Below are 24497 nucleotides of genomic sequence, written 5' to 3'. Positions count from 1 at the left end.
GATGGAGTCAGCACAGTAGGTCCCAGGAGTGGTTCCCACATCCAGCCTGTCCTTGCCTCCTGCACAACACAGCTCCTTGTCAGGCTGGCACCAACCCCTCTCAGCCCCTGGGACTTTGAGCAAACTTGTTCCCCTCTGACTCTCCTGGGGGCAATCACAGTTCTGGGCCCTACTGTTCTTCCAGCAGGGGCATCCCCTCAGAAGATGGCAGAGGGTCTTTGCACCCCAATTTCACTGAGGTGATTCCACGTGCTAGTCCACAGGGCTTTGAATTAGCCTGGAGCCAGGCACAAAGTGATCAGGACTACTGATGGAGGTGGCTATGTTGGCCCCTCCAAACGTGAGCCTAAAGGACACACATGGAAAAGAAACAAGTTGTTTGGAGACTACAACATGTTCAGAAAGCTTGGGGATTCTTGTGGTACTGGGAGAAGCCCCATGGGCTTGGTCAATTAGAAAATAAAATCACCTTGGGGTGCCTGGGTAGCTCTATTGGTTAAGTGTCTGACTTTAGCTCAGGTCATGATCTCACAGTCTGTTGGTTTCAAGTCTCACATTGGGCTCTGTGTTGACAGCTCAGAGAGCCTGGAGCCTGCTTTGGATTCTGTGTCTCTCTTTCACTCTGCCTGTTCCTCTCTCTCTTTCTCTCTCTCTCTCTCAAAAATTAAAATAATAAAAACATTTAAAAAGAAAAGAAAAGAAAGACAGGCTTCAGTAGTTGGAGAAGGGGCAGGGAGGGAGGCAAGTCTATGAGGGAAAAAGGCCAGAAGCTCAAAGAACTTCCTTTCCTAGATCCCCAGCAGTCAACAAGTTGCTCCTCATATAAAGAAGTAGGGACATTTAAGCAATTATTCCCAATTTCAATTGTCAACTGACATGGGTCGGGGGAGGTGAGAGGAGAAGCAGTGCCAGAGGTAGTGTACCAGCCTGACTGTCCCTTTGCTCTGTGACATTCTTCCATGCCTCACTGGGTACCTGCTCTTTCTCTGTGGTTGGCTATCTACCTTCCCCAACTAGACCCTGAGCCACCCCAAAGTCTTCCAGTAGATCTCTTTTTGGTTTAACCTAGCTGGAGCCACGTTCAAACACAACCCCTGCTGGATACGGCCCTGCTGTATAAAAGGAATGAACCAGCATACTTGGCCTAGCTCTAGAACATACTCGATGCACCATTGAGGGGTTGGGCCAGTTCAGAATCTAGGTCCCTTGGGTAGTGGAGCAACAGATGAGGGTGCCCTATTTCCAAGCCCTCAGGCTAAAGCATGCAGTAGGTGTTCAGTGATGAATAAATTGATTTCATAAATGAATAAATTGCCTCCACTCCCAGCTATCCCACTGACCCTGTCCTCAGTGTCATACTATAACTACCCCTGACCACCAGCCTGCCCTGGGCTTCCCTGCCCACCTGACTTCAGAGATAAAGAAGACAAAATCACAGACTCATGGGATGGCAGAGCTGGCCTGGTCCTTACTCTGTTGAGTTCAACTGGCCCAGATGGGGAGGCCAAAGCCCAAAGAAGTGAAGGGACTGGCCAGAGGTGTTAGGACTCGGCTTTCCTGCCTCCATCATAACATATGGCAGGAATTTTTAAGTTTGTGTTCCAGAGGTCCCACTCCAAAGTAAGTCCCTTCCCAGAATTCACTGGGACTTCAAAGCATGACAGGATGGCATCTGGGCTCTCACCACTCCCCTTCGCCCCCAGAACTCCTGAGGCTAGAGGGTGGGAGCGCCTTTGATCAGCCAGGAGTGTTGACTGTCCTTCACTGGGCCTGACAGCAGAGATGAGCCAGAGGCTGGCCCATGCCCTCTGGATGCTGAGAGAGCACACAACGTCACTAGAGAGAAAGTCCAGCCTCCAGCCTGGGGCTTCCTGCATCTGGGGCTCGCCAACCAAAGCCTGAACAGCTGGCCAGCATGGAGGCCCCCAGCTGGGGGATGTTTGTACTAATCCTCAGCAATGGAAGCAGCTTGATAGCTGGGCTGATGTCTCCAAGGGTGGGCTGCCACTCAGTGCTGGGGGCTTTTCTTCTCAATGACTTTCCAATCCCACATTCTTCCCCTCAAGTTCCCTCCTCCTCTGGCCCCCAGCTTCTCCCACCAGCTTATTACCACTTCTTCAGATAAGGTCAAGGGTATGGGAGAAAGGACAGGACCCTGCACTGGGAGTCTGGAGACCTGGCCCTGGCACTGTCTTGCTGTGTGAACTTTGAGTTAGTCCCTTGCCCTCTCTGGACCTCAGTCTGCTCAGCTGTGACAAAAGGGGACTGAGGTAGATGGAACTGTCCTGGCACTGCTACTCCATGAGTCTGTAAATCAAGGAATGTGATTTGTGACTGATAATAACCCATCCACGTCTAAAGGTTGCTTATTCTTGGTCCTATTGGGCTTAGATTGACTCAGCACTCTATCTGCTGGTCATGCCCTTAAAGCCAGTGTTAAAGGAACAGGGAAGTAAGGTTCCAGAGGGAGGGAGCTTTGATCAGGCTGGGAGAGAAGAACAGACAGAAATACAGATTGTGTGTTCAAACTAAAAACTGCCCCATCTGTCCTTGGACCCATGGCCTAGGGGATAAAGCCAAAAAGCTTGATGGTGTATATATCCAGGAGCAAGGGGTAGAAGCCTCCTCTAAGAATAGGGGTTTGGGGTCCAGAGATCACATTGTACTCTCAGAATCCAGTGATGCCCAGGCAAAACACCTTTTCTTGGGGAAAAAGATCATGCCACGAGATCGCTCCAGCCAACAAAGGATGGGGGTTTGTGCTTGGCCTCCCAAGCCAGTCTATACTGTATTACTCCAAAAGGCCCTTGGTGCCCAGTGGAGCCAGGAACCACCACCATCACCTGCACAGTGCATCAATGCAGGCCTTTCTTGTTAAGACTGGGAAAAACTGTATGTCAAGTTTCCAACTGAGGCTCCCTGCCAGGGCTTTCCTCCCTCAGGGATTTCTTAGGACCACTGGGTGTTGGGCCAGGGGGAAAATATAGAGGTAGAAAGCCTCCTGGAAGTTGTTGGTAGTTAAACAACACTTGGCGATGGGATGTGGACCAGAGGCCTGTGGGCATGGAGTGCCATTGGGAAAGGAGAGGGGCTCTCATGTGGCCTGTTCACCTTAGCCCATTGTCTCTTTTTCAGCCCTCACAACCAAGACGAGAGGTCATGTTAGCTGCTTTTTCCTTTTTTTTTAAATTTTTATTTTTGAGAGAGGGTGAGCAGGAGGGGCAGAAAGAGATGGACAGAAAATCTTGAAATGGGCTCTGCGCTGACAGCAGAGAACCTGATGTGGGGCTCGAACTCAAGAATGGGGCTCGACTCATGAACTGTGAGATCATGACCTGAAGTCAGATGCTTAACCAACTGAGCCACCCTTGACTGCTTTTTCTAAGAAAACTGAGGCACAGAGTGGTCAAAGGGCTTTCCCAGGTATACAACGGCCTAGAGTCAGGAGTCAGGTCCAGTTTTGTCTCCAAATCACATGGTCTCTCCTAACTTTCATATCACACTGCTATTGTCCAGAAATAGCAAAGAGCACATCCAGCAGGAGAGAACAGGAAGGCTTCACAGAGGAGCTGGCATTTGGAATGGGGCTTAAGGATGGATGTTTGGGATAAATGAATGGGAAGGAGGGGAGAATTCTGAGGGTGTGGAGGAATGTTGGGGATGAGATTTGGGTACAACCAAGACAAGGGGTCAAGGCATGGAAAGGTACAATGGAAGGATAGCAAAGAGGCCAGGTTGGCTAGAGGGAGTGGATGGGAGAGCAAAGGACAAAGCTCAACAGATAGTTTGAGCTCCAACTGTGGGGGGCCCTGAAAGTTCAGATAAGAAATTTGGCTATGGGAAGCCACAGAAGAACATCAAATGAGGAAGGGCCATGAGCTCTCCTGGTGGCAGTGTGGTGGACAGATTGGAGGGGAGACGATGAGACCTAAGCATGAAATAAGAGCCGAATTAAAGAGAAGGACAAACAGCAAAGGATTGCTCTTTCTCTTTTCTCAAAAGAGGAGGGAGATTTAAGGAACTTGAATGGGTAGGACAAAAACCTCTAGGAGTTACAGGGGGTGAGAGAAGGAAGGGGAGATAAGCCCAGGATTCTAGTGGATGAAAGAGCCACCATGGGAGATGAGACTCTGGGTGAAGATGACAAGGAGGAGATTTGAGGTTGGGTGTGGATGCAGGAGAAATGCCAGTGCAGTTTTGGCTGGTGATTTTGAGAAGCTGGTGGGACTTTCCAGTAAAGGTATGCCATGAGCAGTAGGAGGAAAGGAGATAAGGAGAGAAACCAGCTAAAAAGAGGGTGGTTTGGGACATGTGGGTGGCTCAGCTGGTTAAGCGTCTGACGCTTGATCTCAGCTCAGGTCAGGATTTCACAGTTCATGAGATGGTTTGTAAGACCAAGCCCCAAGTCTGGCTCTGCGCTGACAGCCGGAGCCTACTTGGGATTCTCTCTACCTCTTTGTCTGACTCTCCCCAGCTCACCCTCTTTCTCTAAAACTAAATAAACATTTAAAAAAGTTTGGCAGTCAATAGCCCCTTACTAACTGGGCAACCTTAGGCAAGTCCCTAAACTACTCTAGACCTCAATTTCTTTGTATGTTGGGGCAATAACAATGCCAACCTTCTTGGGCTGTTGTGAAGATTAAATGAACTAACACACAGGCAATGCTTGAACAGTGCTTGGCATAGAGTGAGCACTCAATAACTCTTAGCTCTTATTATCAGCACAGAGGTAGTGGTTATAACCTGAGGCATGGGTGAGATCATGCAGTAAGCCTGTGAAGGATGAGAAAAGTAGCAGGCTTGTCAGAGCTCAAGGAACATCAGCCTGTCAGGAATGGGCAGAGACCTTAACAATTGGCCAGAGACCTTCAGGAGTGTACCAGTGACCCAGGCTGGGAGGGCCTAGATCTTCAGTCCCAACCTGGCTAGGTGTCAGTGACAGAGTCTTTCTGCCTATATTGAGATCCAGGTGTTCAGCTGTGACAGGCCATTTGGGACTCCAGGTCTTCCCTGCCTTACCTGTGCTCACCGGCAACCCATTCCCTCACACTAAGCCCACAATCGAGCATTTTCATGGCACTGAGTAAAGGTAAATCTTCACGTGGCCAAGGCTTCCATCCTAGGCCACTGTGGGCCTGAGATTTTCTGAGCTTCTGAGATTTTCATCTGTGGAATGGTTGGGGTATGCCCCCCTTGCCATTCTGTCCAGGACAGAAAGAGTAGAGGAGTGTATGGCTTTGAAGTGCTTTGGGCACCCTCAGGGATTCCCAAGGCAGACCCAAGCTCTAATGGCCCCCATAGGCAATGCAAGCCAGGCTATGCCAGAGTAGAAAGGGCCTTCACTTCCTTCCTGTGCTCTTCCAACAGGCTACCAGTGGCCTCCTGAGAGAGCAGGGGAGATCTATTCTCAGGCTACAGCCCTGGGCCATGGGCCACCTGGAGGCCCCAGCAGCAGCCTCATTATCCCCTTGCTTGCAGGGGGGATCCCTGCAGGTGCTCGCAGCCTGGCCACCCTCCCAGCATGCAGCAATCGCTGAGCTGGGCTCCAGGCTCACTTTTGTAGTGGGGCCCAGGGACACAAGTGGATTGCCCATATTCTTGTCGGGCAGCTCAGCCAGCCCAGCTATGCAAAAGGTCCTCACAGAGACAAGCAGGTGGTGAAGGAAGGGAAACAGGCCAGAGTTTTGGGCTCCGTGGGTCCTTTTCTCCATTTTGGCAGGAGAGAACATAGTAGGACAGAAGGACAGTGAAACATATGACTGAGGGAGGCCAGGGCTCTGACACTGGGAAGAACACTGTCAGATGTAGAGTAAGGGATGTAGAGTAAGAACAGGATGAACCACAGGTAATTGCCTGGGCAGGCATGGAGAAGTGGACTTTCACCCTTGTCAGAAACAGACTTTGTTCGTTTTTTAATTTGAATTCCAGCATAATTAACATACAGTGTGATACTAGTTTCAGCTGTAGTGATTCCACACTTCCATGCAATACCCAGTGCTCATCACAACAAGTGCACTCCTTAATCCCCATCCCCTATTTAACCCATCTCCCCACCCCTCTCCCCTCTGGTAACCATCGGTTTGTGCTCTATAGTTAAGAGTCAGTTTCTTGATCTGTCTCTTTTTTTCTTTGAGAAACAGACTTCATTTGAATCTCTCTTATGTGCCAAGCACAGGACTTCCTGTCATGTTAACAGTGCCTCTCCAAGACACGTGTTATTATGTCCACTTTATAGATGCAGAAACTAAGGCCCAGAGAGGTGAAGGGATTTGCCCAAGCTCAAGCATCAGGAAAGTGGCAGGGCTGGTATTTACATCCTGGTCTATCTGAATCTGGAAATCATGTGCTTTTTCACTGTGCTGCTGCTGGTTAGAAACTAGAGAAGGAGGAGAAAGTGGGGGAGCCCATGACTTCTTAACTAGTGAGTGCCTGAGCCTGACTGGAAAGCTAACGCTTATCATCCTTATCATCCTAACCCTAACCCTAACCCTAACCCTAACCCTTATCATCCTTATCATCCTGCCGGGTGCAGGCTGCCCTGGAGCGACTAAACCCAGACACCTAGGCTCAACCCCTGCACACTATGGCCCCATGGAGGGAGACAAAGTCCCAAACGCCTGGATCAGAGAAGATCTGAAGGCCTCCCCTCTGCAGCTCTGCAGACGGCAGAGCACCTGTGCTCCTGATGAGGTTTTTTTTTGGGGGGGGTGACAGTTGGGTCATGTGGTCTGGAACTGATGGTCAAGAAAGAATTCTTGAAGATGTCTTTGGTGCAAAAAGGTGATTGTATTAAAGCATGGGGACAGGACTCATGGGCAGGAAGAGCTTCCCTGGGACCATGAGGAGAGACTGGTTATACACTATGGCATTGAGGGAGGTAAAGTCCAGGGGAAGTTTCCAGTGAGATTTTCATATGCTGTAGAAGACTCACAGGATCCTGGAGGCCTAGCTATTGTCAAGCTAAGGTGGTTTTCCCTCTAGCAAAGCATTAGCATTAAGACAGTAGGGAGTTCCTAGAGAAACATTTTACTCTGCCAGCCTTAAGTGTTTGTCAATGGGCTCCAGGTTATAAGGAAATTTATTTCTATCTGCCATTTCCTTCTGCCTTTGTTCCCCACAATCGTATGGAGAGGTGATGGAAACTCAGGTCCTGCAGGATAATGGTCTCTATCAGTTAACCATTTGTTTTTCCCCTTTTCTTTTGTTCTTGGGCAGCCAAGAGTGTGGAGGAGTATCACACATATCCCACCTGGGGTGGTGGGGGAGGGGGGTAGGGTGGGGGGTTGTGGCCAGTCAGCTTGCCCTATGCTCCCTCATCACTTCTCCTTAGCTCCACGGGGACTCATTCCTCTCGGTGATAGGCTGGGTGGCCATCTGACCTCTTGGAGCCTAGGCTTCCTTCTCAGCAAAATAAAAATAATATTACCCCAGCCTATTGGAATGTCATGCAGATTAACTGAAACAACTCATGGGAAGGAGCCGGGATTCCAGAAGCACTGGGAACAGGGAAGAAGTGATCTGAGAATACCTCACCTGTGTACATACACCACATTAGAGTTTTCAAAAGGACAGTCATGTTTCTTTTTAGTGCCTGTTCTGTTCTGTTTCACAAGCACATGCTAGTTATTGTATATTGGTAGCAGTGGTCGTGATGATGGTTGGGGTGGTACAATTGAAAATATGCATTCAGTTGAAACATGGCTGTACCCTTTGATCTGGCAACTTAGTGTTAAGAATAAGACTAAATACGTGAAGGGTGTTTATAACCTTCTTATATTCCCCCAAATGGGAAACCACCTAATAATAGTCCAACCCTAGGGGATTGGTTAAATAATTTAGTATTATAGCACATAGAGTACACACAATACAATTAGAGTACACTTCTAGTTAAGGTGGTCACAGATCCTCTGTACCAAACCCAGAGTACTGGATGATCGATACACTGGGAAAAGAGAAGGCCCCCAAAGACAGTCTGACTCAAAAACTGAGGTACCCAACATGCACAGAAGCCCACAGCAGTTGCAGCCTGCCAGCCCCCAGGTCAGAGCATGGGCTAGAACTCAGTTCTGGGGGTGCAACAACACCCTACCATGGGCTGGGAGGCCAGAGTCAGGCTCACAATGGAAGCCAGCAGGAGGAAGAAGAAGGGTCTTACAGTAAGAGCTGGAAATACCAGCAGCTGCTGGGAGTTCTGCCTACAAGGTAGTCTGGGCTGGCCTGTGGGGAACTAGGAGGGGCCAGACTCAGCCTGGTGACCAGGAAGTGAAGTGAGCGAGCCTTGAGGGCTCCAGGTTGGAGCAGGAGACCCCTGACATACCCTAGGGCAGAGCTCTGAGCTGCCATCATAAGACATGGTTCTGGACTGCAGGACCCCGGGGGACTAGTGGAGGTGACCACAAAATCACCAGACAGTGAGGGAGGGGTAGCACTGAGGGAGAGACAGACCCTAAAACATAAACACAAACAAAACAGCACCAACTCTTCCTCTCCAAATGAGCCTGCAACCCCATATTCCAAAACACATAAAGAAATCTAACACTCAAAGGGAGCCAACGAAATCTACAATCAGCACATAAATTTACTCCAGATGAAGTTTTGGAGAGCAGGCTGACAGATTTTGAAAATAAGCATGTCTAGGATGCTCCCAGAGATAAATGAAGGCATGATAGTCCTTAAAAGGATGAGTTATGATTGTACAAAAACAGGAAGAGAGATACGAAAAGAAAGTCAATTAGAAATATTTAGCATAGAAAATACAGTCATTGAAATAAGCAATAAAAACTAAATGAATGGGCTAGGCCACAGTAGAGCAGAGACATGCTCCATCCGGAGGAACGAGCCCACCCACCAGTCCACACCACTGCGGGCACGCAGCAGAGTCGTGAATGGTCAATGGCTGCTGTGACACAGTGATGGGGAAGGGTGTTGTTGAGGCTTCTCCAGCAGGCCACCTCTTGTGGTGGCCACAGACCCAGCTTTGATAGCTTCAGGCACCTTGTCGGCATTCCTGTTGACCTGCCACTGCCTTTCCAGTCCTTGTCGTAATTGTGACTGTGACTGTGCCCAACACCTCCTCCTCTGCCAAGGTGGAACAGCACTTCCCTTCTTCACTGATGCCACTGCGGAGTGAGGGGGCTGGGAGAAAGCTTCTTCTCGGAGCCGTGGGCTCGAAGAGAGCCACCAGTGCACCAAGCCTTGCTTTGGGGCAGGTGATCAGGATAAACCAGCCTTATAAAAGACCACCACAAGCTCCCCCAGTCCTAATATATGAAGGCAAAAGAGGGACTGGTCATGTGAGGTGAAGAGGGCCTCTCACACACTTGGCAGTCACATGTACCCAGGTTTGAATTCCTGACTTTCAGGACTTTTCCAGACTTTCAGATGCTGTGCCCTTGCCTGGGAAAGTTATCTTCTTATTTGTCTCATGGACATAATCGCTACAAATGATGAAATTTTTACCTCACTCCCAGTCTGTTCTTTGATGCAGGGCCTGACTCTGGGGTGGATGGGGTGGGGGAAGAGCTGTGGTATCAGAGCCTCTACTCTTCAGGGAGCCTGAAGAGACAGGACCCAGTGCCCAGGGCCCAGGCGGAGGGGCAGAGCAAAGGAGCATGGGCAATTCTTAAGTTTCCAAGTTTACGCCCAGCTCTGCTCCACCATGCTTGGGTCATCTAGGGCAAGCCATTTACTTCCCTCTGCCTCAGTTTCCTCACCTTCCTGTTAGGGATAACAGCAATCCCTACCTCCATGGGCAGGATGAAATGAAGTGGGGCATGTAAAGCACTTAGCACGGTGCTCACAGAGAGGCCCTGTCTGCAGCCCTGCCCAGGCCTTGAGCTCCAGGCTCTCCCCCAGCCCCCAGTCCCCAACCCCAGCAATCTTCCATGCCTTTCCCCACCTCTCATTCTCAAGGAGGCAGAAGTTCAGATTGCCTGGCTATTTGGTATGATGACAGTTTCTGTGGCTGGGCTGGCCTTTTGTAACTGAGAGTGGAATATCCATTCATTCTTTTATTTGCTCATTTATTTCAATATTGATTCATCATCTACTGTGTGCCTGGCCCTCTTCTAGGCCCTGGTAATAGATCAGTGGGCCAAACAGACAAGGGTTCTGTGTTCACAGAGCTCATATTCCAGTGGAGATAAAGTCTACCTTTCCTGTGGAGGCCTCAAATACAGTCTTACACCCAGGTCAGCTGCCACATTAGACATGCATTTTCATCTCCCTCTGAGATGCCCAGACCAATGGCCACAGCAGAGACCCAAGAGATCATGTAATCTGGCCTCTGCCTCCAGACAACTGCCCCAGCACAGACTGGTAAAATCTGCTGCTATCTACAGTGCCTGGCTCTAGAGTCCCAAGACCTAGGATCCAACCCTGATTCTGCTGCTCATTAGCTTTTTGATCTTGGGCAAGTTTTGTCACTGCTCCAAGCCTCCATTTTCTCATCTATCAAATGGGGATAAGAATAGCACCTACCTGAAAGGGCCACTGTGAAGATGAAATGAGATAACACGATAGCATAATTGAAACAATGCCTTGTACATGAGAGGTGATCAATGCAGGTTAAATTTTACTACTATCAACCCTTATTATTATTATTATTATTATTATCATCATCATCATCATTATTATTATCATCATCATCATCATCATTATTATTATTATTACCTGACCCAGGATGTCATAGGCCCCTTGGTTTTGTGCCTACTTTTGGGTTTGAAAGATATGCCTATCCCTGGCCCTGTGACCAGGCCAAAATGCATACAGAAGCCTCCCAGGAAGCCCTCCCGCTATGGCCCTGGGACAGCCAATCTGAGGTTGAGGCTCACTCCTGGGTATTCCCTTAGCACTTTGTAGACAGCACTCCCTTTAGGTTTGCCTCAAATGACCCCTTCTCAAGAAGGCCTTCCCCCACCACTCCATCTGAAATTGCAAACCCCCAGCACACCCAATCCTCCTTCTCTGCTTTCTTTACCTCCATAACACATAGCACCATCTTTCATGCTACATATTTTATTTTTTTTTCTTTTTAAAAACTGTGGTGTGCCTCTCCACTCTACAATGTAAGTGGGAAAAGACTGTCAACTCCATAGGGCTGAGCAGGCCCAAGGCAATGGGCCAAGAGATAAGCCAGATACTCTGGTCTACTAGTTAATAATTACAGGGGCAGAGAAAAGGAGCATGGGAAATTCTTAAGTTTCCATCTTAAGTCCCTTCCTTAATCTGAGCCTCAGTTCTTCCATCAGAACCGTGAGGTAGGTGAGTCTCAAAGGGCCTCGTCAGCTCTGACTTAGAACATTCTGTGTTTTTGTTCTGCTTCTCATGAAACACAGAGCAGGGCCCTGGCCTTCACTTGTAGAAGACTGTGCCAGAGGCAGTATCAGAGCTACAAGCAGGATTCCTCTGCCCCTTAATCTGGCCTCCTTAACTCCTCACCTTTGTCAGGAAGGCCCTGGGCTTGGGAGAAAGGTGGCTTTGTCTACCCTCCAAGTGGTATGAGTATTCAACCTCAGCTCCCTGTACTGGCTTGTGGGGCCAGGCCTTATACCCTCCTACCCTCTTATGACATTGCCAATGGTCATGGCCCGCTGCATGTTCCCCTTAAAGGTGACATGGCTGGACATGACACAAGTACGTGTTCTAGTGAGCTACCCTCTCTGTTCAAAGGCTGCCTTATGGTTTGCAAATGGAGTGAAACAACCCCCATAGGACAGTTGGCTGCTTCAGAGATCACTGGCTCCTGGGTGCGGGTCCTGCCTGGAATTCTGTCTTCTCTGTTATTCTTAGTATGAGGTATTTGCTAGAGCCCAGCATAGGAAAGGCCAGAACCTGGCATCTAGCCCCCAGCCCCTCTCTCTGCCCCACAGCCCTGCCAGGAAAGAGACCCCATCTGGAGAAGGCAGCTGTCTCCATTATAGCTTGGAGTCCCTCCATTTGTGCACTTGACAATACTTATTAGGTAACTTTTAGGTGCCAAGCACTGCTTTCGGGGCTGTGGAGAGTATAGTATGCAAACACAGATATTGTCTCTGCTCTCTGGCTCCACTTACATTCCCAGGGAAGAGGTGCCGTTAGCACAGGAACCTGACAGGGAAGAGGTGCCGTTAGCACAGGAACCTGAGGCATATTACAGAGACTTGGGCAGGAAACCCACAGCTTTCATATGTAAATGGTAGAAGCTAGGAGCATGGGGCACCTGGGTGGCTCAGTCGGTTGAGCAGACTTCGGCTCAGGTCATGATCTCATGATCTGTGGGTTCGAGTCCCATGTCTGCTGACAGCTCAGAGCCTGGAGCCTGCTTTGGATTCTGTGTCTCCCTCTCTCTCTGCCCCTCCTCCACTCGTTCTCTCTCTCTCTCTCTCTCTCTCTCTCTCTCTGTCAAAAATAAATAAACATTTTTTTAAAAAATTAAAAAAAAAGAAGCTATGAGCATGGATGAGATGGCTGTAAAATGAGTATATAAGAGTGAGATGCAAAGGAGCTTGGGATGGAACCTGAGAAACCCCAACATCTCAGAGGTGGGTAGAGGAAGAGATGGTAGAGAGGAAGCAGTCAGGGTGGGGGCTGGGCACTGCGCATCAAACTAAGATGAGAGAGGAGAGTTCCAGGAGGAAGGAATGATCAACCATCAAGTGAGTCCAATGAATGAGAAGGAGCTCTTGGCAAAGAAGAGAGGTCTCCTTGTTAGGGAGTGGCATTATTGAATAGCGCATATGGAAGGCTACCTGTCCTGGGCTCCAGAGATAAGCAGAGACAGTGAAAGCAAGGAGGAGGAAAGCAATGTTTATTGAGCACCTACTATATGTCAGGTCCTCTTCCTGGCCCCCTATATGCCTTATTATTACATTAATCCACTCAATAATTTTCCTAGATGCAGGGATTTTGTGATAAGCAAAAACAAGTAAGGCCCTGCCCCTGCCCTCATGGATCTCATAGTCTCTGGGGGAAGGGGAGGCATGGGGAATAGGAACCAGACATGAACCTAAGTATCAGGCAAATAAATGTGAAACCACAAGTGGGATGAGGGTTATAAAGGAGGCACACAAGGTCCTAACGAGAACCTATAACACTGAGCTCTGATCTGCTGGGAGGTCAGGGTAGACTTCTTTAAGGAAACCAGCAAGCAGATATCTGAAGGACAAATAGAAAGGAAAGAGGTAAACAGAAGGGTGTGTCTCATACAGAGGGAATCACACATGCAAAAGAACTCAAAAGTGGCCAGTGGGAGCAGAGTAGAGAACAGGGAAGGCAGAGTGAGTCAGGGTGAGATTGGAGGGTGCCTTGGGGACTACATAAGGCTTCAACAGGCCATCATGAGTGCTTTTGACTTTACCCTACAAGCACAAGAAATCCATGGAAGGGCTTTAAACAGGGTAATGACATGATCAATGTTGTGTTTTGGAAATGCCACTCTTGCTGTTGTACGAAAAGAAGGCAAGAGATCATTTGGGCCAAGCACTTAGGAAGCTATTTGCCTGAGTCCAGTAAAAATGATGGTGGTAACTTGTATCAGAATACAGACAAAGGAGACTGAAACAAGTGGATGGATTAAAAAATATGCTTAGGTATTGTTGACAATAGCAAGAAATTACGTGTTACTGGTGCTCATAAATAAGGGGCTGGTCTAGGAGAATCACACTGTAAAAACAGAGTGATGAAGATTTCTAAGTGCTAAATAGAAAGACTGACAAGATACCTTGTTAAGTAAGAATGCCAATTACAGAAGAGTGTGTACAGCCTGGTATATTTGTGGAAGAAAGGGAGAGATAAGAATATTCAATGTATTCATTTTTCCATAAAGATGCAGGGAAAGGCTATCACTCCCCTTCCCTCCCCCCATAATAAAGGTGGCTAGTTCACTTGTGTGTATCTGGGATGGGGATGTTGAGGTTGGTGGAGTTGGAGTGAGATCCCTCATGCCATCCTTTTTTAATGTTATTTTGATGTTTGAATGTACTACTTATTTAGAAATAAATCATTGTGAAAGTGAAAGTGACTTAAGAAGTAAATAGATCAGTACCGGTGATGGCGTCAGTAATGTGGGAGATGACTCATAGGCTGAGGTCTGTGTAACTAGATGGAAGGGGTGCCAGGTATGGTTTGCTAGGTATGGTAAGGGGGCAGGAGAAAAGCACAGGTTTGGAAAAGAATATGGTGTGATCAGTCTGGGGCAGGCTGAATGAGAAGTACCTTCAAAGAGTAAGATGAGAAGAGAGAAACAGGGCAGGAGCTAGAGAAGGAAAAATGTCAAGAAAGGCATTTTGTTTCAATAGAAGAGAGGCATGAGCACTCCACTTGAAAGGGAGAGCCTAATTGTCCACAAGAGGGAAGGGATCACTCACTGGCAGGGTCGATTCTCCAGGAGATGCAGAATGACAGGAGACCTGAAATACAAATGGAAGTTTGCTCCCAATGAAAGGAAGTTTCTCTTATAACAGGAGATGAGTGGCCAGGGAGGGAAGACCCAGGAGCCCATTTGGCTTCGGCCTTTGCCACAAAGTCTCATGGGGGAATCCCTGGAGCCTGGAAGCCCCAACCCTGCAAAGATGTCTGTCATAGGCTCTATGGCAGTGGTGTCTAGGCAGACATATCTCCGTGTCTCAGTCAGTCATTGGGCCCTGATCTTGACTGAGTGCCTGTCATACTGTAGACCTATGCTTTCAAATTCACAGACATCTGGCCCTCACAGCAGTCCTGTGCACCATGTTATTATTATTGTTATTATTATTATTATTATTAATCCCATTTAAGACCTGAGCAAAGTAAGGCTCAGGAAGGCTCATGGTCACATAACTAGTAAATGGCAGAACCAAAATCAAGCTACATATCCTGATTCCCAGACCATGGAAAGGTGGTGGCAAAGAGCATTTAGGAGACAGGATTAAGGAAGCAACCAGGCCCAGAGGTTCTGAAGACACCCATGTATTCTGAAAATCCCTTTCAATGGGTGCCTCCCACCCAGGGGGTGGTTTTGCAATGTCTGGAGACATTTTGGTTGTCACAACTTGGGGTGTGGGGTTGTCCCTGGCACCTAGTAGGTAGAGGCCAGAGATGCTGCTAAATGTCCTTCAGTTCATAGGATAGGCCTGACAATAAAGACGTATAGGGCCCAATATGCCAATAGTGCCAAAGTATGGAACCCCTGTCCCAGAAGAAGCTCCTGGGGCCAAGCAGTTTGCCATTGTCTCCCCCTCTCCACAAATGCAAGTATCTTCATGGTTTCTACTGGCTTCTCACTTCTGCGATTTGTGTGTCACTGTAAAACATTCCAATAATGCCACAGTGTTTAAAGTATAAAATAAAAGCCATGTCTCCTCCGGCCACCCTAACTCCTAGAGATAACCCAGTGGTTACTGTAACTTTTAGTCAACAAGCTGGACTCCAAAAGTGGAAAACAGCTTATTTTTTTCTCCCTCAGCTGTCTCTGTGACCTATTTCTTTCCTGCCTCTTGGGTGAAATCTCCTGAGGAGCCATAACATTTTCAACCATTTTCAGAGAATTACAAAAATCCTCCTCCAGTTTCTCTCAAGATTTAACATGCCCAGTTCAGGACCACAGACAAAAGACACTCCAACCATCACTGAAAGTTAAAGCTTTTCCCTTCTCCTCTGCTGGACCTATCAGGCCCAGAAGCAAGGCTGCCATACTGGACAGGGGTGTGCTGTCTTGTCTCTCCCTACTGGTTGCAGAGTAAGTCCCTATAAGGATGCACCATCATTTATTTAACCAGGTATCAACCGGTGGGCATTGAGGTTATTTCTAGTTTTGTACTTTTATAAACAATGTTGTGACATTCTTGTACATATGTCTATCTATGCACACTTGTTAAATTACATCTTTAGGGTAATTCCAGCAAGTCAAGGTGCCAAGGTATACATATTTAAAGCATGAAACATATTTCCAGAATGTTCTCCACAACAATTGTATCAATTTATGCTCCTACCAGCAAAGGATGAGAGAGCCCATTAAGGGTCTGGGTCTGTATTTTTGGCTGTCTCTCCTTAGCTCTGGGTCTGGCTCTCTCTCTTGACAACACGGTACCAGGTACATACAAAGAAGACTAGGCTGCATTGCATATTGACTGAATGGGTGTTGAGAGTTAGTCCGGCATATCCTGAAGCCCATGAGGAAAGTGCAAACTCTGTTCCAAACTTCTTCCTTCCTCCTTATCTCTTTCATAGTCATCTCATATTCCTTACCCTCCCTTACACCTCACACTTCTATAGATTCTAGGTCCTGAATTACTCTTGAATCTGTCCTTTCCTCTCTGCCCATGACCAGTGCTGGAATTCAGGCCTCACCATCTCTTGCCCAGAAGAGTTTCCTTGCTGGTCTTACCATCTCCAATTTTGCCATCTCTGATCCATTCTTGATACCTCCAGAGTGAAGGCCCTAAAACACCATCCAGTCAGCCTCCTTTCCTACCTCCAGAGGCTGGCTCCCTATGTCTCACTCCACAGTGCATGCTGTGGCCCATCTTCTCTGTGCTCCTGTCACACCTGAGGCTTTGCCTCCCCCCATCCCCCTTAAACTCTAGCCAGGCACATGACACTGCCCACCTGCCTCAAACACAGCAGGCTTTGGCTTTTTGCCCATGGTTCTCTCTTGCTGGACTTTCCTTGTCTTCTTTTCCATGAGTAGACATGCATTGGTTTGTGGCTCCACTGCATTCATTCCTCTCCTTTACTTAGATTCCTGCTTCTTTTGGGGAGGTGGATGGAGGATGGGCTAAATGGAGGATGGGCATTAAGAAGAGCATGTGCGATGAGTGCTGGGTGTTACACATAAGGGATGAATCACTAAATTCTACTCCTGAAACCAATACTATGCTATGTTAACTTGACTTTAAATAAAATCTTGCAAAGAAAAAAAAAGATTCCTTCTTTTTAGTAAATTGTCTGCCTCATTGGGGTAAGGTTGGTGAGACAGTAAATCCATGTGTCTGTCTCCTACCATGGAAGTCAAAGGGACATAGCCTCCTTCTCCCCATCCAAGGCTGGCCACAAAGTAGGCATAGGACTAAGCTTGGCCACTGGCCATTCTTTGGACTTTGAATCTGGAGCAAGCAGTATAAGAGTAGAGAAAATAACGTTCATCCATTCCAGTGGCAGCATCCTAATGAAACCGTTCCTATTTCCTACCCCTACCCCCCACCCTTCTTCCCAATGCTGCATTTGCTTATGTCTATTTCCAGACCTGGGTCCCTAGCCTTTTCCCATTGGGTAAGCTCCTTGTAGCCTACCCCCACATTCCACAAATTCCTTTTTCTTTTTAGTTAGTCAGAGATGGCTTCTGTTGCTCGCAACCAAAAGTTTCTGAGAGAAAGCCCAGTTCAAATGTCCCTTCCTCTGCAAAGCTTTCCTTGGTTCTGCACAAGCATACTTCTGTATACATTCTCATAGCACCCTATGCAAAGTGCAACTCACAGTAGGAATTTTTTTTCTGTCCCTTCCACTAGAGTAAGAACTCATGTTGGTCCCACCCTTGTAAGCTCAGTGCCTGATCCAGAGTCAAACATTTAAGTCAACAAATGTTTAAGGACTAAACTAATGGACTCTATCTAGCAGCCTCAGTGGCTTGGACAGAAACATGATGCCTCCAAAATGATGCTGGTGGCCGCTTCCCCTGTGAGACCGGCTGGGAATAAAATGAGCTGGTTTCTATTTGGGGCCCTCATTCTGTCTGTGCCACAGAAGATGCAGTGGGAGGAGGAAGGGAAACAGACAGGAGTAGGGGGTGGGGAGGTGGCTATTGGAGCTGCTCAGGTGGAAGATGATGGGGAGCTGGATTAAGATGGTTACAGTGGGGAACTGAGAGGGGAAGGGTTGGCTGGTGAGATCGTGAACAGAGCATTAGAAGTGAATATGAAACTCATTTGCTTCTGGTACTTCTCAAAGCAAAAGCTGGCCATTTGAGATGGCTTCCCTCACAACGAGGTGGTGAGGGAGCACATGTGTGTGTGCACAGGAGACTGTCAGGGAGGGTGTCACACAGGCTCCAGCATCCCCCTCCCACCAACAGCCACCATGAATGCTGCCTGGCCTGTTTTCTAAAGAGCTTCCCCAGGCAGCAGGGGAGAGAGGAGAAGGGGGGCCGGCCACCCACACCACTCAGCAGAGGTGAACATCTAGTCCTCTAGTCCCCCTGCCCCCAGCCACTACAGGCTGCCAGGTGCCTTATTTGTGATGAAAGCTTTTAAAAAACCCATGTGTATGGATGGTCATGCATTCATTTTTGTTCATTTCACTAATACTCACTGAACCTGGAGCATGAAATGCACCATGGACCCTGATCTCAAGAAGCTCCCAAGCTGGCGGGGGAGAAGATGCGTAATCAGGCAATTAGGAACCAGTGTGAGCAGGAGGTAAGCACTGGTTGCTATGGGAACACGAGAAGAGGCCACAGCTGCTGCTCCTCTTGGAAGAGTCGTGGCAGGCAAAACAGGAAGCATGAGGCAGGCAGACCTGCTTGCCGGGCCCAAGTCCACATGGCTCAGCCGACTGAGTCTGATTTTGTCCAGGACAAAATCTTCTGGCACAACAAAACCTATGACTTATCTGCCCCTTCATTGCCTCACCAAAGAAATGAGAAAGGGGATCATAATCGAAAGGCCAAATGAGCCCCTGTAGATGTTTGTGCATGGCCCCACGATCTAGGATACGTGGTAGGTGCTAGGAGTTTTTTTCAAAACATATTTGCTGGTTGAACGTTTTCCAGACTACTGGACACCAGAGGTATGAACGAGATAGACAGGGCCCCTGGCCTCACGGAGGTTATAGTAATTTGAGAGGAGGGATAGATAAAAAAAGAAAAAATCACGGCAGAACTAATTGCTATTGTGATGAGTATCATGATGATGCTATCAGAGTGGTTCAGAGTGGGAGTACGCTAGGGGGCCAGGAAGAAAGACTTCCTGGAAGAGGTGACATTTCTGCTAAGATCAGGAGGAGGAATTAGTCAGCGAAGAGGTGGGGATACTGGATTCCAAGTACGGTGAACAGCAAGTGTGATGGTGATGGTGCTGAAGCAACAGGGTGTCTGGTATGTTCCAGGCAAGGAGAGGAAGTCAGTGGAATCTGGGGTGGGGGTGGGGGCACAAAAGAGGTGTGGAGAGGGGATGCTGGAAAGATGGGCAGGGGCACCAATGAATCCAAGTCTCTAGGCTGTGGTAAGTTCACCTTGGATCCTAGGATGACCCCAAACTTCCAGTGTTACTCTGACTCCCACAGCTGATCAACTTACCTGTCAGTACCTGTGGCAGGGCTGAACTCAGGGGCTTTACCCAAAGCCCACTTGTAGACGTTTCTGGAGTATGAAAGCTGTCAGAGCCCTTGGAAAGCAGTTAGGCCCCAACTGTCATTTTGCAGATGGGAACATTGAGGCCCAGACAGGAAGAAGACTTGTCAGGTCTGGAACTAGAACCCAGGCTGGGAGGCCACCCAGTGCTTCATGCCTCTTGCAGAAATCTGAAAGTGGACTTTTTAAAATTTCTTTTGAAGATGCCATTCTCTCATCCTCTCTGAGTAACAAGCCGTATTTCCAGTTCTTTCTTGCCTTCTTGTACTTGCCCCAGTGTTCTTTTCAAAAAGGCACATTTTCCATAACCTCAGCTCCTCATTTGCTTATCTTCCACCTTCCATTGTGAATGGGGTAGCCAGGAGCAGGGCTTGGATCCCAGACTAGGCCCAAAGGAGCTACTCCTGTGCCAGTGATTGATGTATCTTCAAGCTTACCCTAGCTTCTGCCCTTGCCACTCCCCCAGTCATGTTCCATGAGCAAAGCTCTCCCTGCTGACATAATCACAGTACTTCCCTGCCTGGGCAGGCCGCACCATACACACACTGGCAGAGAGTTTCAGCCACCATCTAATACAATCTATCCATTGCCGAGATGAAGACAGTGAGGACTAGGGAGGAGAGGGGATCCACTCAGGGTCAGGCCCAAGTGAACTGTGAACTGTGAACTGTGTTCTGGCCTTTTGACTCTGCCCAACTCACCCCTTCCCCCGCCCTGCCCAGCCATCTGCCCGTATCATCAGCTGGCTCCCTTCTCTCCCTGTTGATGCCAAGGGTTGAGGGGAAACCCTATGGAAAGAGGGTGGCCCAGTGCTGTCTGAGCAGAGGCTGAAGGGGGAAGAGTGAGGGAAACCTGTTCTCTGCCCCTCTAGCTTAGCTGGTGTCACATGCCAGCCAGCCCTCTCTCCTCACTCCCTGCAGCACAGGGGCACAGCAGGTTCAGTAGAGGATCCAGTAAGCTGCTCTGTGTCTCCACCAGGAAATGCCCCACTTTGGTAGGCCTCCCTTTTAGTCAGGAACTTAGGCCACCACATTCCTCTTGCCCTAGAACTGGAAGTAGCCAGCTTTGGAGTTGACAGTGCTGGCCCCAAATTTCAGCTCTGTCACCTGTACCCAAGTAGCCTGGGACAAATCCCTTACAATCTCTGAGCCTCAGCTTCCCCACTGGAACATAAGAATTGCTACCTTACCAGCTAGCTATAAAGAGAGGGCATATGTAAAGTACCTGGCATATTATCGATAGGCATTTGACAAATGTTCGTCTCCTCCCCATACCCCCCTCAAGTGCTGCGAGTGGGGCTGGAGGGGAAGCCCCACTCTCATCAATCCCTGCCTGATTTCTGCCAGAGATCCCTGGGGAGAGGCTGGGACCAGATCTTGGCAAGAGTTTCTTGGCTCTGGGGAGAAGAGAAGGGAGCTGTGTCCCACAGTAGACAGTCCTAATCCCTGCAATTCAGCAGGAAACACCCAGTGTGAAGTCAAGCCAGAGGAAAGGAGGAAGGGCAGGAGAGATTGGAGGAAAGGAGGAGGCTTGGGAGTCTGTGGGAAGTCAGGACAGGGAGAAGAGGACCAGACAGCATGGGGTCTCATGCTGCTGGTCCAGGCAGCGCCAGACACTTAGGAGAGACAAAGGAGGAGTCCTCTGGGCTGCAGGCTGTTTGAAGCTCTCTTGATGGCAGCCACTGTTATGTAACCCTGGGGCACAGGATCTCTGTCTTATGGGGACACATCCAGGCTCTAGCACGAGAGTCAGCCCAGCCCACCCCATCCAGCTTTAGACATCTGGCCCCCACCCCACATCCCTGCTCTGTCTCCACTCCTTTGAGACAGGCTCAGACTTTGCTGCCCTCATTGTCTGCCTCCACAACCAAACCCCTGATCCCCTCCCCCACCAAGGTTCCTTTTTGATCCATAGTTCCCTATAACCCAGGGGTCCCCAAACATCTCTGACTTAGACATTACAATTATTCTTCAGAAGGAATTCCCCTCTGTCTCCAAAGTTATCAGTATTAGTTACTGCAAAGAGGACTTAACTTTGAGACTCTAGGTACATTTGGCTGAAATGTGTCCACTGGCTCACCTGCCCCTTCTTGCAGCCAGGATCATCCCCAGAAAGATGCCAAACAGGGGTCAGCGAAGTCTGTGGCCAGGAATGGCCCTCGGTCTCCATCTCTGGTGATGACTGAGTCTGTGGCCTGGATCAGAGCTGACTCTGTAGCTGGGATCAAGGCTGAGTTTGTGACCAGGTTCAGGGGTCTGTATGACCAGGGTTCCATAAGTTTCTTTTGGTCGCAAGCAATAGAACTCAACTCTGCAATGAATATAATTACACATAATTCATTTCAATCATGTGCAAGTGTATCTCTACGTAAATTCCTAGAAGGAGACTTTCTAGGTCAAAAAGTATGTGCATTAGTAATTTTGCTAGATATTGCCAACTTGCCTACTACAGAGGTTCTACCAATTTACCTAACCCCCCAGAGATATTTGAGAGTGCCTGAGGTTCTTCACCCTCCACCACACAGCGTGTCATCAAGATTTTCCAGATGGGTCAGTCTCATTGTATTCTTTTCCAAGAAAGTGTCTATTTGTATCCTTTGTTCATTTTGATATTTGTTTGTTGGTACTTTATTGATTTATGGGAGCTCTTTATGCATTTGGGAAATGAGCCCTTCATGAAATTGGCAGCAAAGAGGTTCCTCAGGTTTTCATTTGTGTTTTGCTCTACTTAGAATTGTTTATCTATATATATTTGGCCTGCCCGAAGATTTTGTTTTTATGTAATTGAATCTTTTCTCTTTGTCTCCTGTATGTTTTGTCAAACTTATAGAGGTCTTATCTACTTAAGGATTATAAAAAAACATTCCCCCGTGGTTTAAGTATTTTTATACATTTATATTGACATTTAGAGAAAACCCCAATTAAGAGAAGATATTTGTAACTGTACAAATATCACTGACATCTGGTATCCAGAATATATAAAGAATTCCTAGAATTCAATAAATTGGTATAACCACGTTGGAAAATGAATTGGCACCATCTATTGAAGTTAAAATGCTCCTATCTGTGTCCTGCCCCAATAACCCCCACCTGGAATTTCTGCCCTTGTGTAAACCCCTCACCATGAGTGTGGGCTAGACCTAGTAGCTCACTTTTAATAAATAAAATGTGGTGAAAGTGTTAGGATGTCATTTCTGAGACCTGCCTTGAAGAAATGTTAAAAGATATAGGTCAGAAAATTGTATCTATATTTCAAAAAGGTAGAGTATTAAATCTTTCATTTTTCTTTTTCTTAACTGACCAAATAACAGTTTGCTCAAAAAAATAGTAGCAACAGTGTATTGGATGATAATGGCTTATGGATAAGTGAAATGAATGACAGCAATATTATAAGGGACATTAGGGAGAAATTGGGAATATTCTGAAGGACTGTCATGTCATTTGAAAATGGACCTGGATTAGTTGTAAATGTATATTGCAACCACTAAAAATGTAAAAATAATAAATATAATTGAAATTATAATAGAGAAGAGAAAATGGAATCTTATAAAATGCTCAATTAAAATTAGAGAAGGCAGGGGCGCCTGGGTGGCGCAGTCGGTTAAGCGTCCGGCTTCAGCCAGGTCACGATCTTGCGGTCCGGGAGTTCGAGCCCCGCGTCAGGCTCTGGGCTGATGGCTCAGAGCCTGGAGCCTGTTTCCAATTCTGTGTCTCCCTCTCTCTCTGCCCCTCCCCCATTCATGCTCTGTCTCTCTCTGTCCCAAAAATAAATAAACGTTAAAAAACAAAATTAGAGAAGGCAGAAAAAATGGAAGACAAAAAAAGAGAGAGAAACAAAGAACAAAGGCAATGAATAGGAAACAGTTACAAATATGGTCAATATTAATCCAACTTTATCAGTAATCACTTTAAATGTGAATATTCTAACTATACCAATTATAAAAGCAGAGACTATCAGAATGGATTAAAAAAAAAAAGACCTGGGGCAACTGGGTGGCTCAGTTAAGCATCTGACTCTTTTTTTTTTTTTTTTTTTTTTTAATTTTTTTTTCAATGTTTATTTATTTTTGGGACAGAGAGAGACAGAGCATGAACGGGGGAGGGGCAGAGAGAGAGGGAGACACAGAATCGGAAACAGGCTCCAGGCTCTGAGCCATCAGCCCAGAGCCTGACGCGGGGCTCGAACTCACGGACCGCGAGATCGTGACCTGGCTGAAGTCGGATGCTTAACCGACTGCGCCACCTAGGCGCCCCCGCATCTGACTCTTTTTTAAAATTTATTTTGAGAGAGAGAGAGGGAGAGAGAGAGGGAAAGAGAGAATCCCAAGCAGGCTCCACACTGTCAGCACAGAGCCCAACACTGGGCTTGATCTCACCCACTGTGAGATCATGGCCTGAGATGAAATCAAGAGGCCACCCCAGTGCCTCAAGCATCTGACTCTTGATATTGGCTCAGGTCATGATCTCATGGTTTGTGAAATCGAGCCCTGTGTGGAGCCTGCTTGGGATTCTCTCTCCCTTTCCCTCTTTCTTTGCCCCTCCCCTGCTTGCACATGGTGTCTCTCTCTCTCTCTCTCTCAAAATAAATAAAGAAACATTAAAAAAAGACCCTAGTGTATGTTGTTTATAAGAAACTCATTTTATTTATTTATTTATTTATTTATTTATTTATTTATTTATTGAGTGCAAGCAGAAGAGGGGAGAAAGAGAGGGAGAGAGAATCACAAGCAGGCTCCACACTCAGTGCAGAGCCTGACGCAGGACTTGATCATGAAATCAAGAGTTGGCTGCTTAATCAACTGAGGCACCCAGGTGCCCCCAAACACATTTTAAATATAAAGACACAGATAGATTAAAAGTAAATGGATAGAGAAAGATATATACATTATCATTAATAAAAAGAAATCTGGAGTAGCTATGTTAATTCCAAAGAAAGCGGATTCAGAACGTGAAACATTATCAGGGATAAATGTGGGAATTACATAATGATAAAAAGTTATCAGTTCAGATCTGAGGATCTGAAGAAAATAAAATTTGCCCAATCTGTATGACCAGTACATGCAAATGTGCATTTTATACTCTACTTTTCTGTATATATGAAATATTTCAAATTTGAAATAAAATATACAGCCCATCCTTTCTTGAGTACAAAAACTACACGTACGTTAGATTAGCCTTACTAACTGTGTTGTTCAATC

The sequence above is a fragment of the Prionailurus bengalensis genome, chromosome X, assembly GCF_016509475.1.
Source record: "Prionailurus bengalensis isolate Pbe53 chromosome X, Fcat_Pben_1.1_paternal_pri, whole genome shotgun sequence".
Classification (NCBI taxonomy): domain Eukaryota; kingdom Metazoa; phylum Chordata; class Mammalia; order Carnivora; family Felidae; genus Prionailurus; species Prionailurus bengalensis.
Note: the sequence above shows the minus strand (reverse complement) of the source record.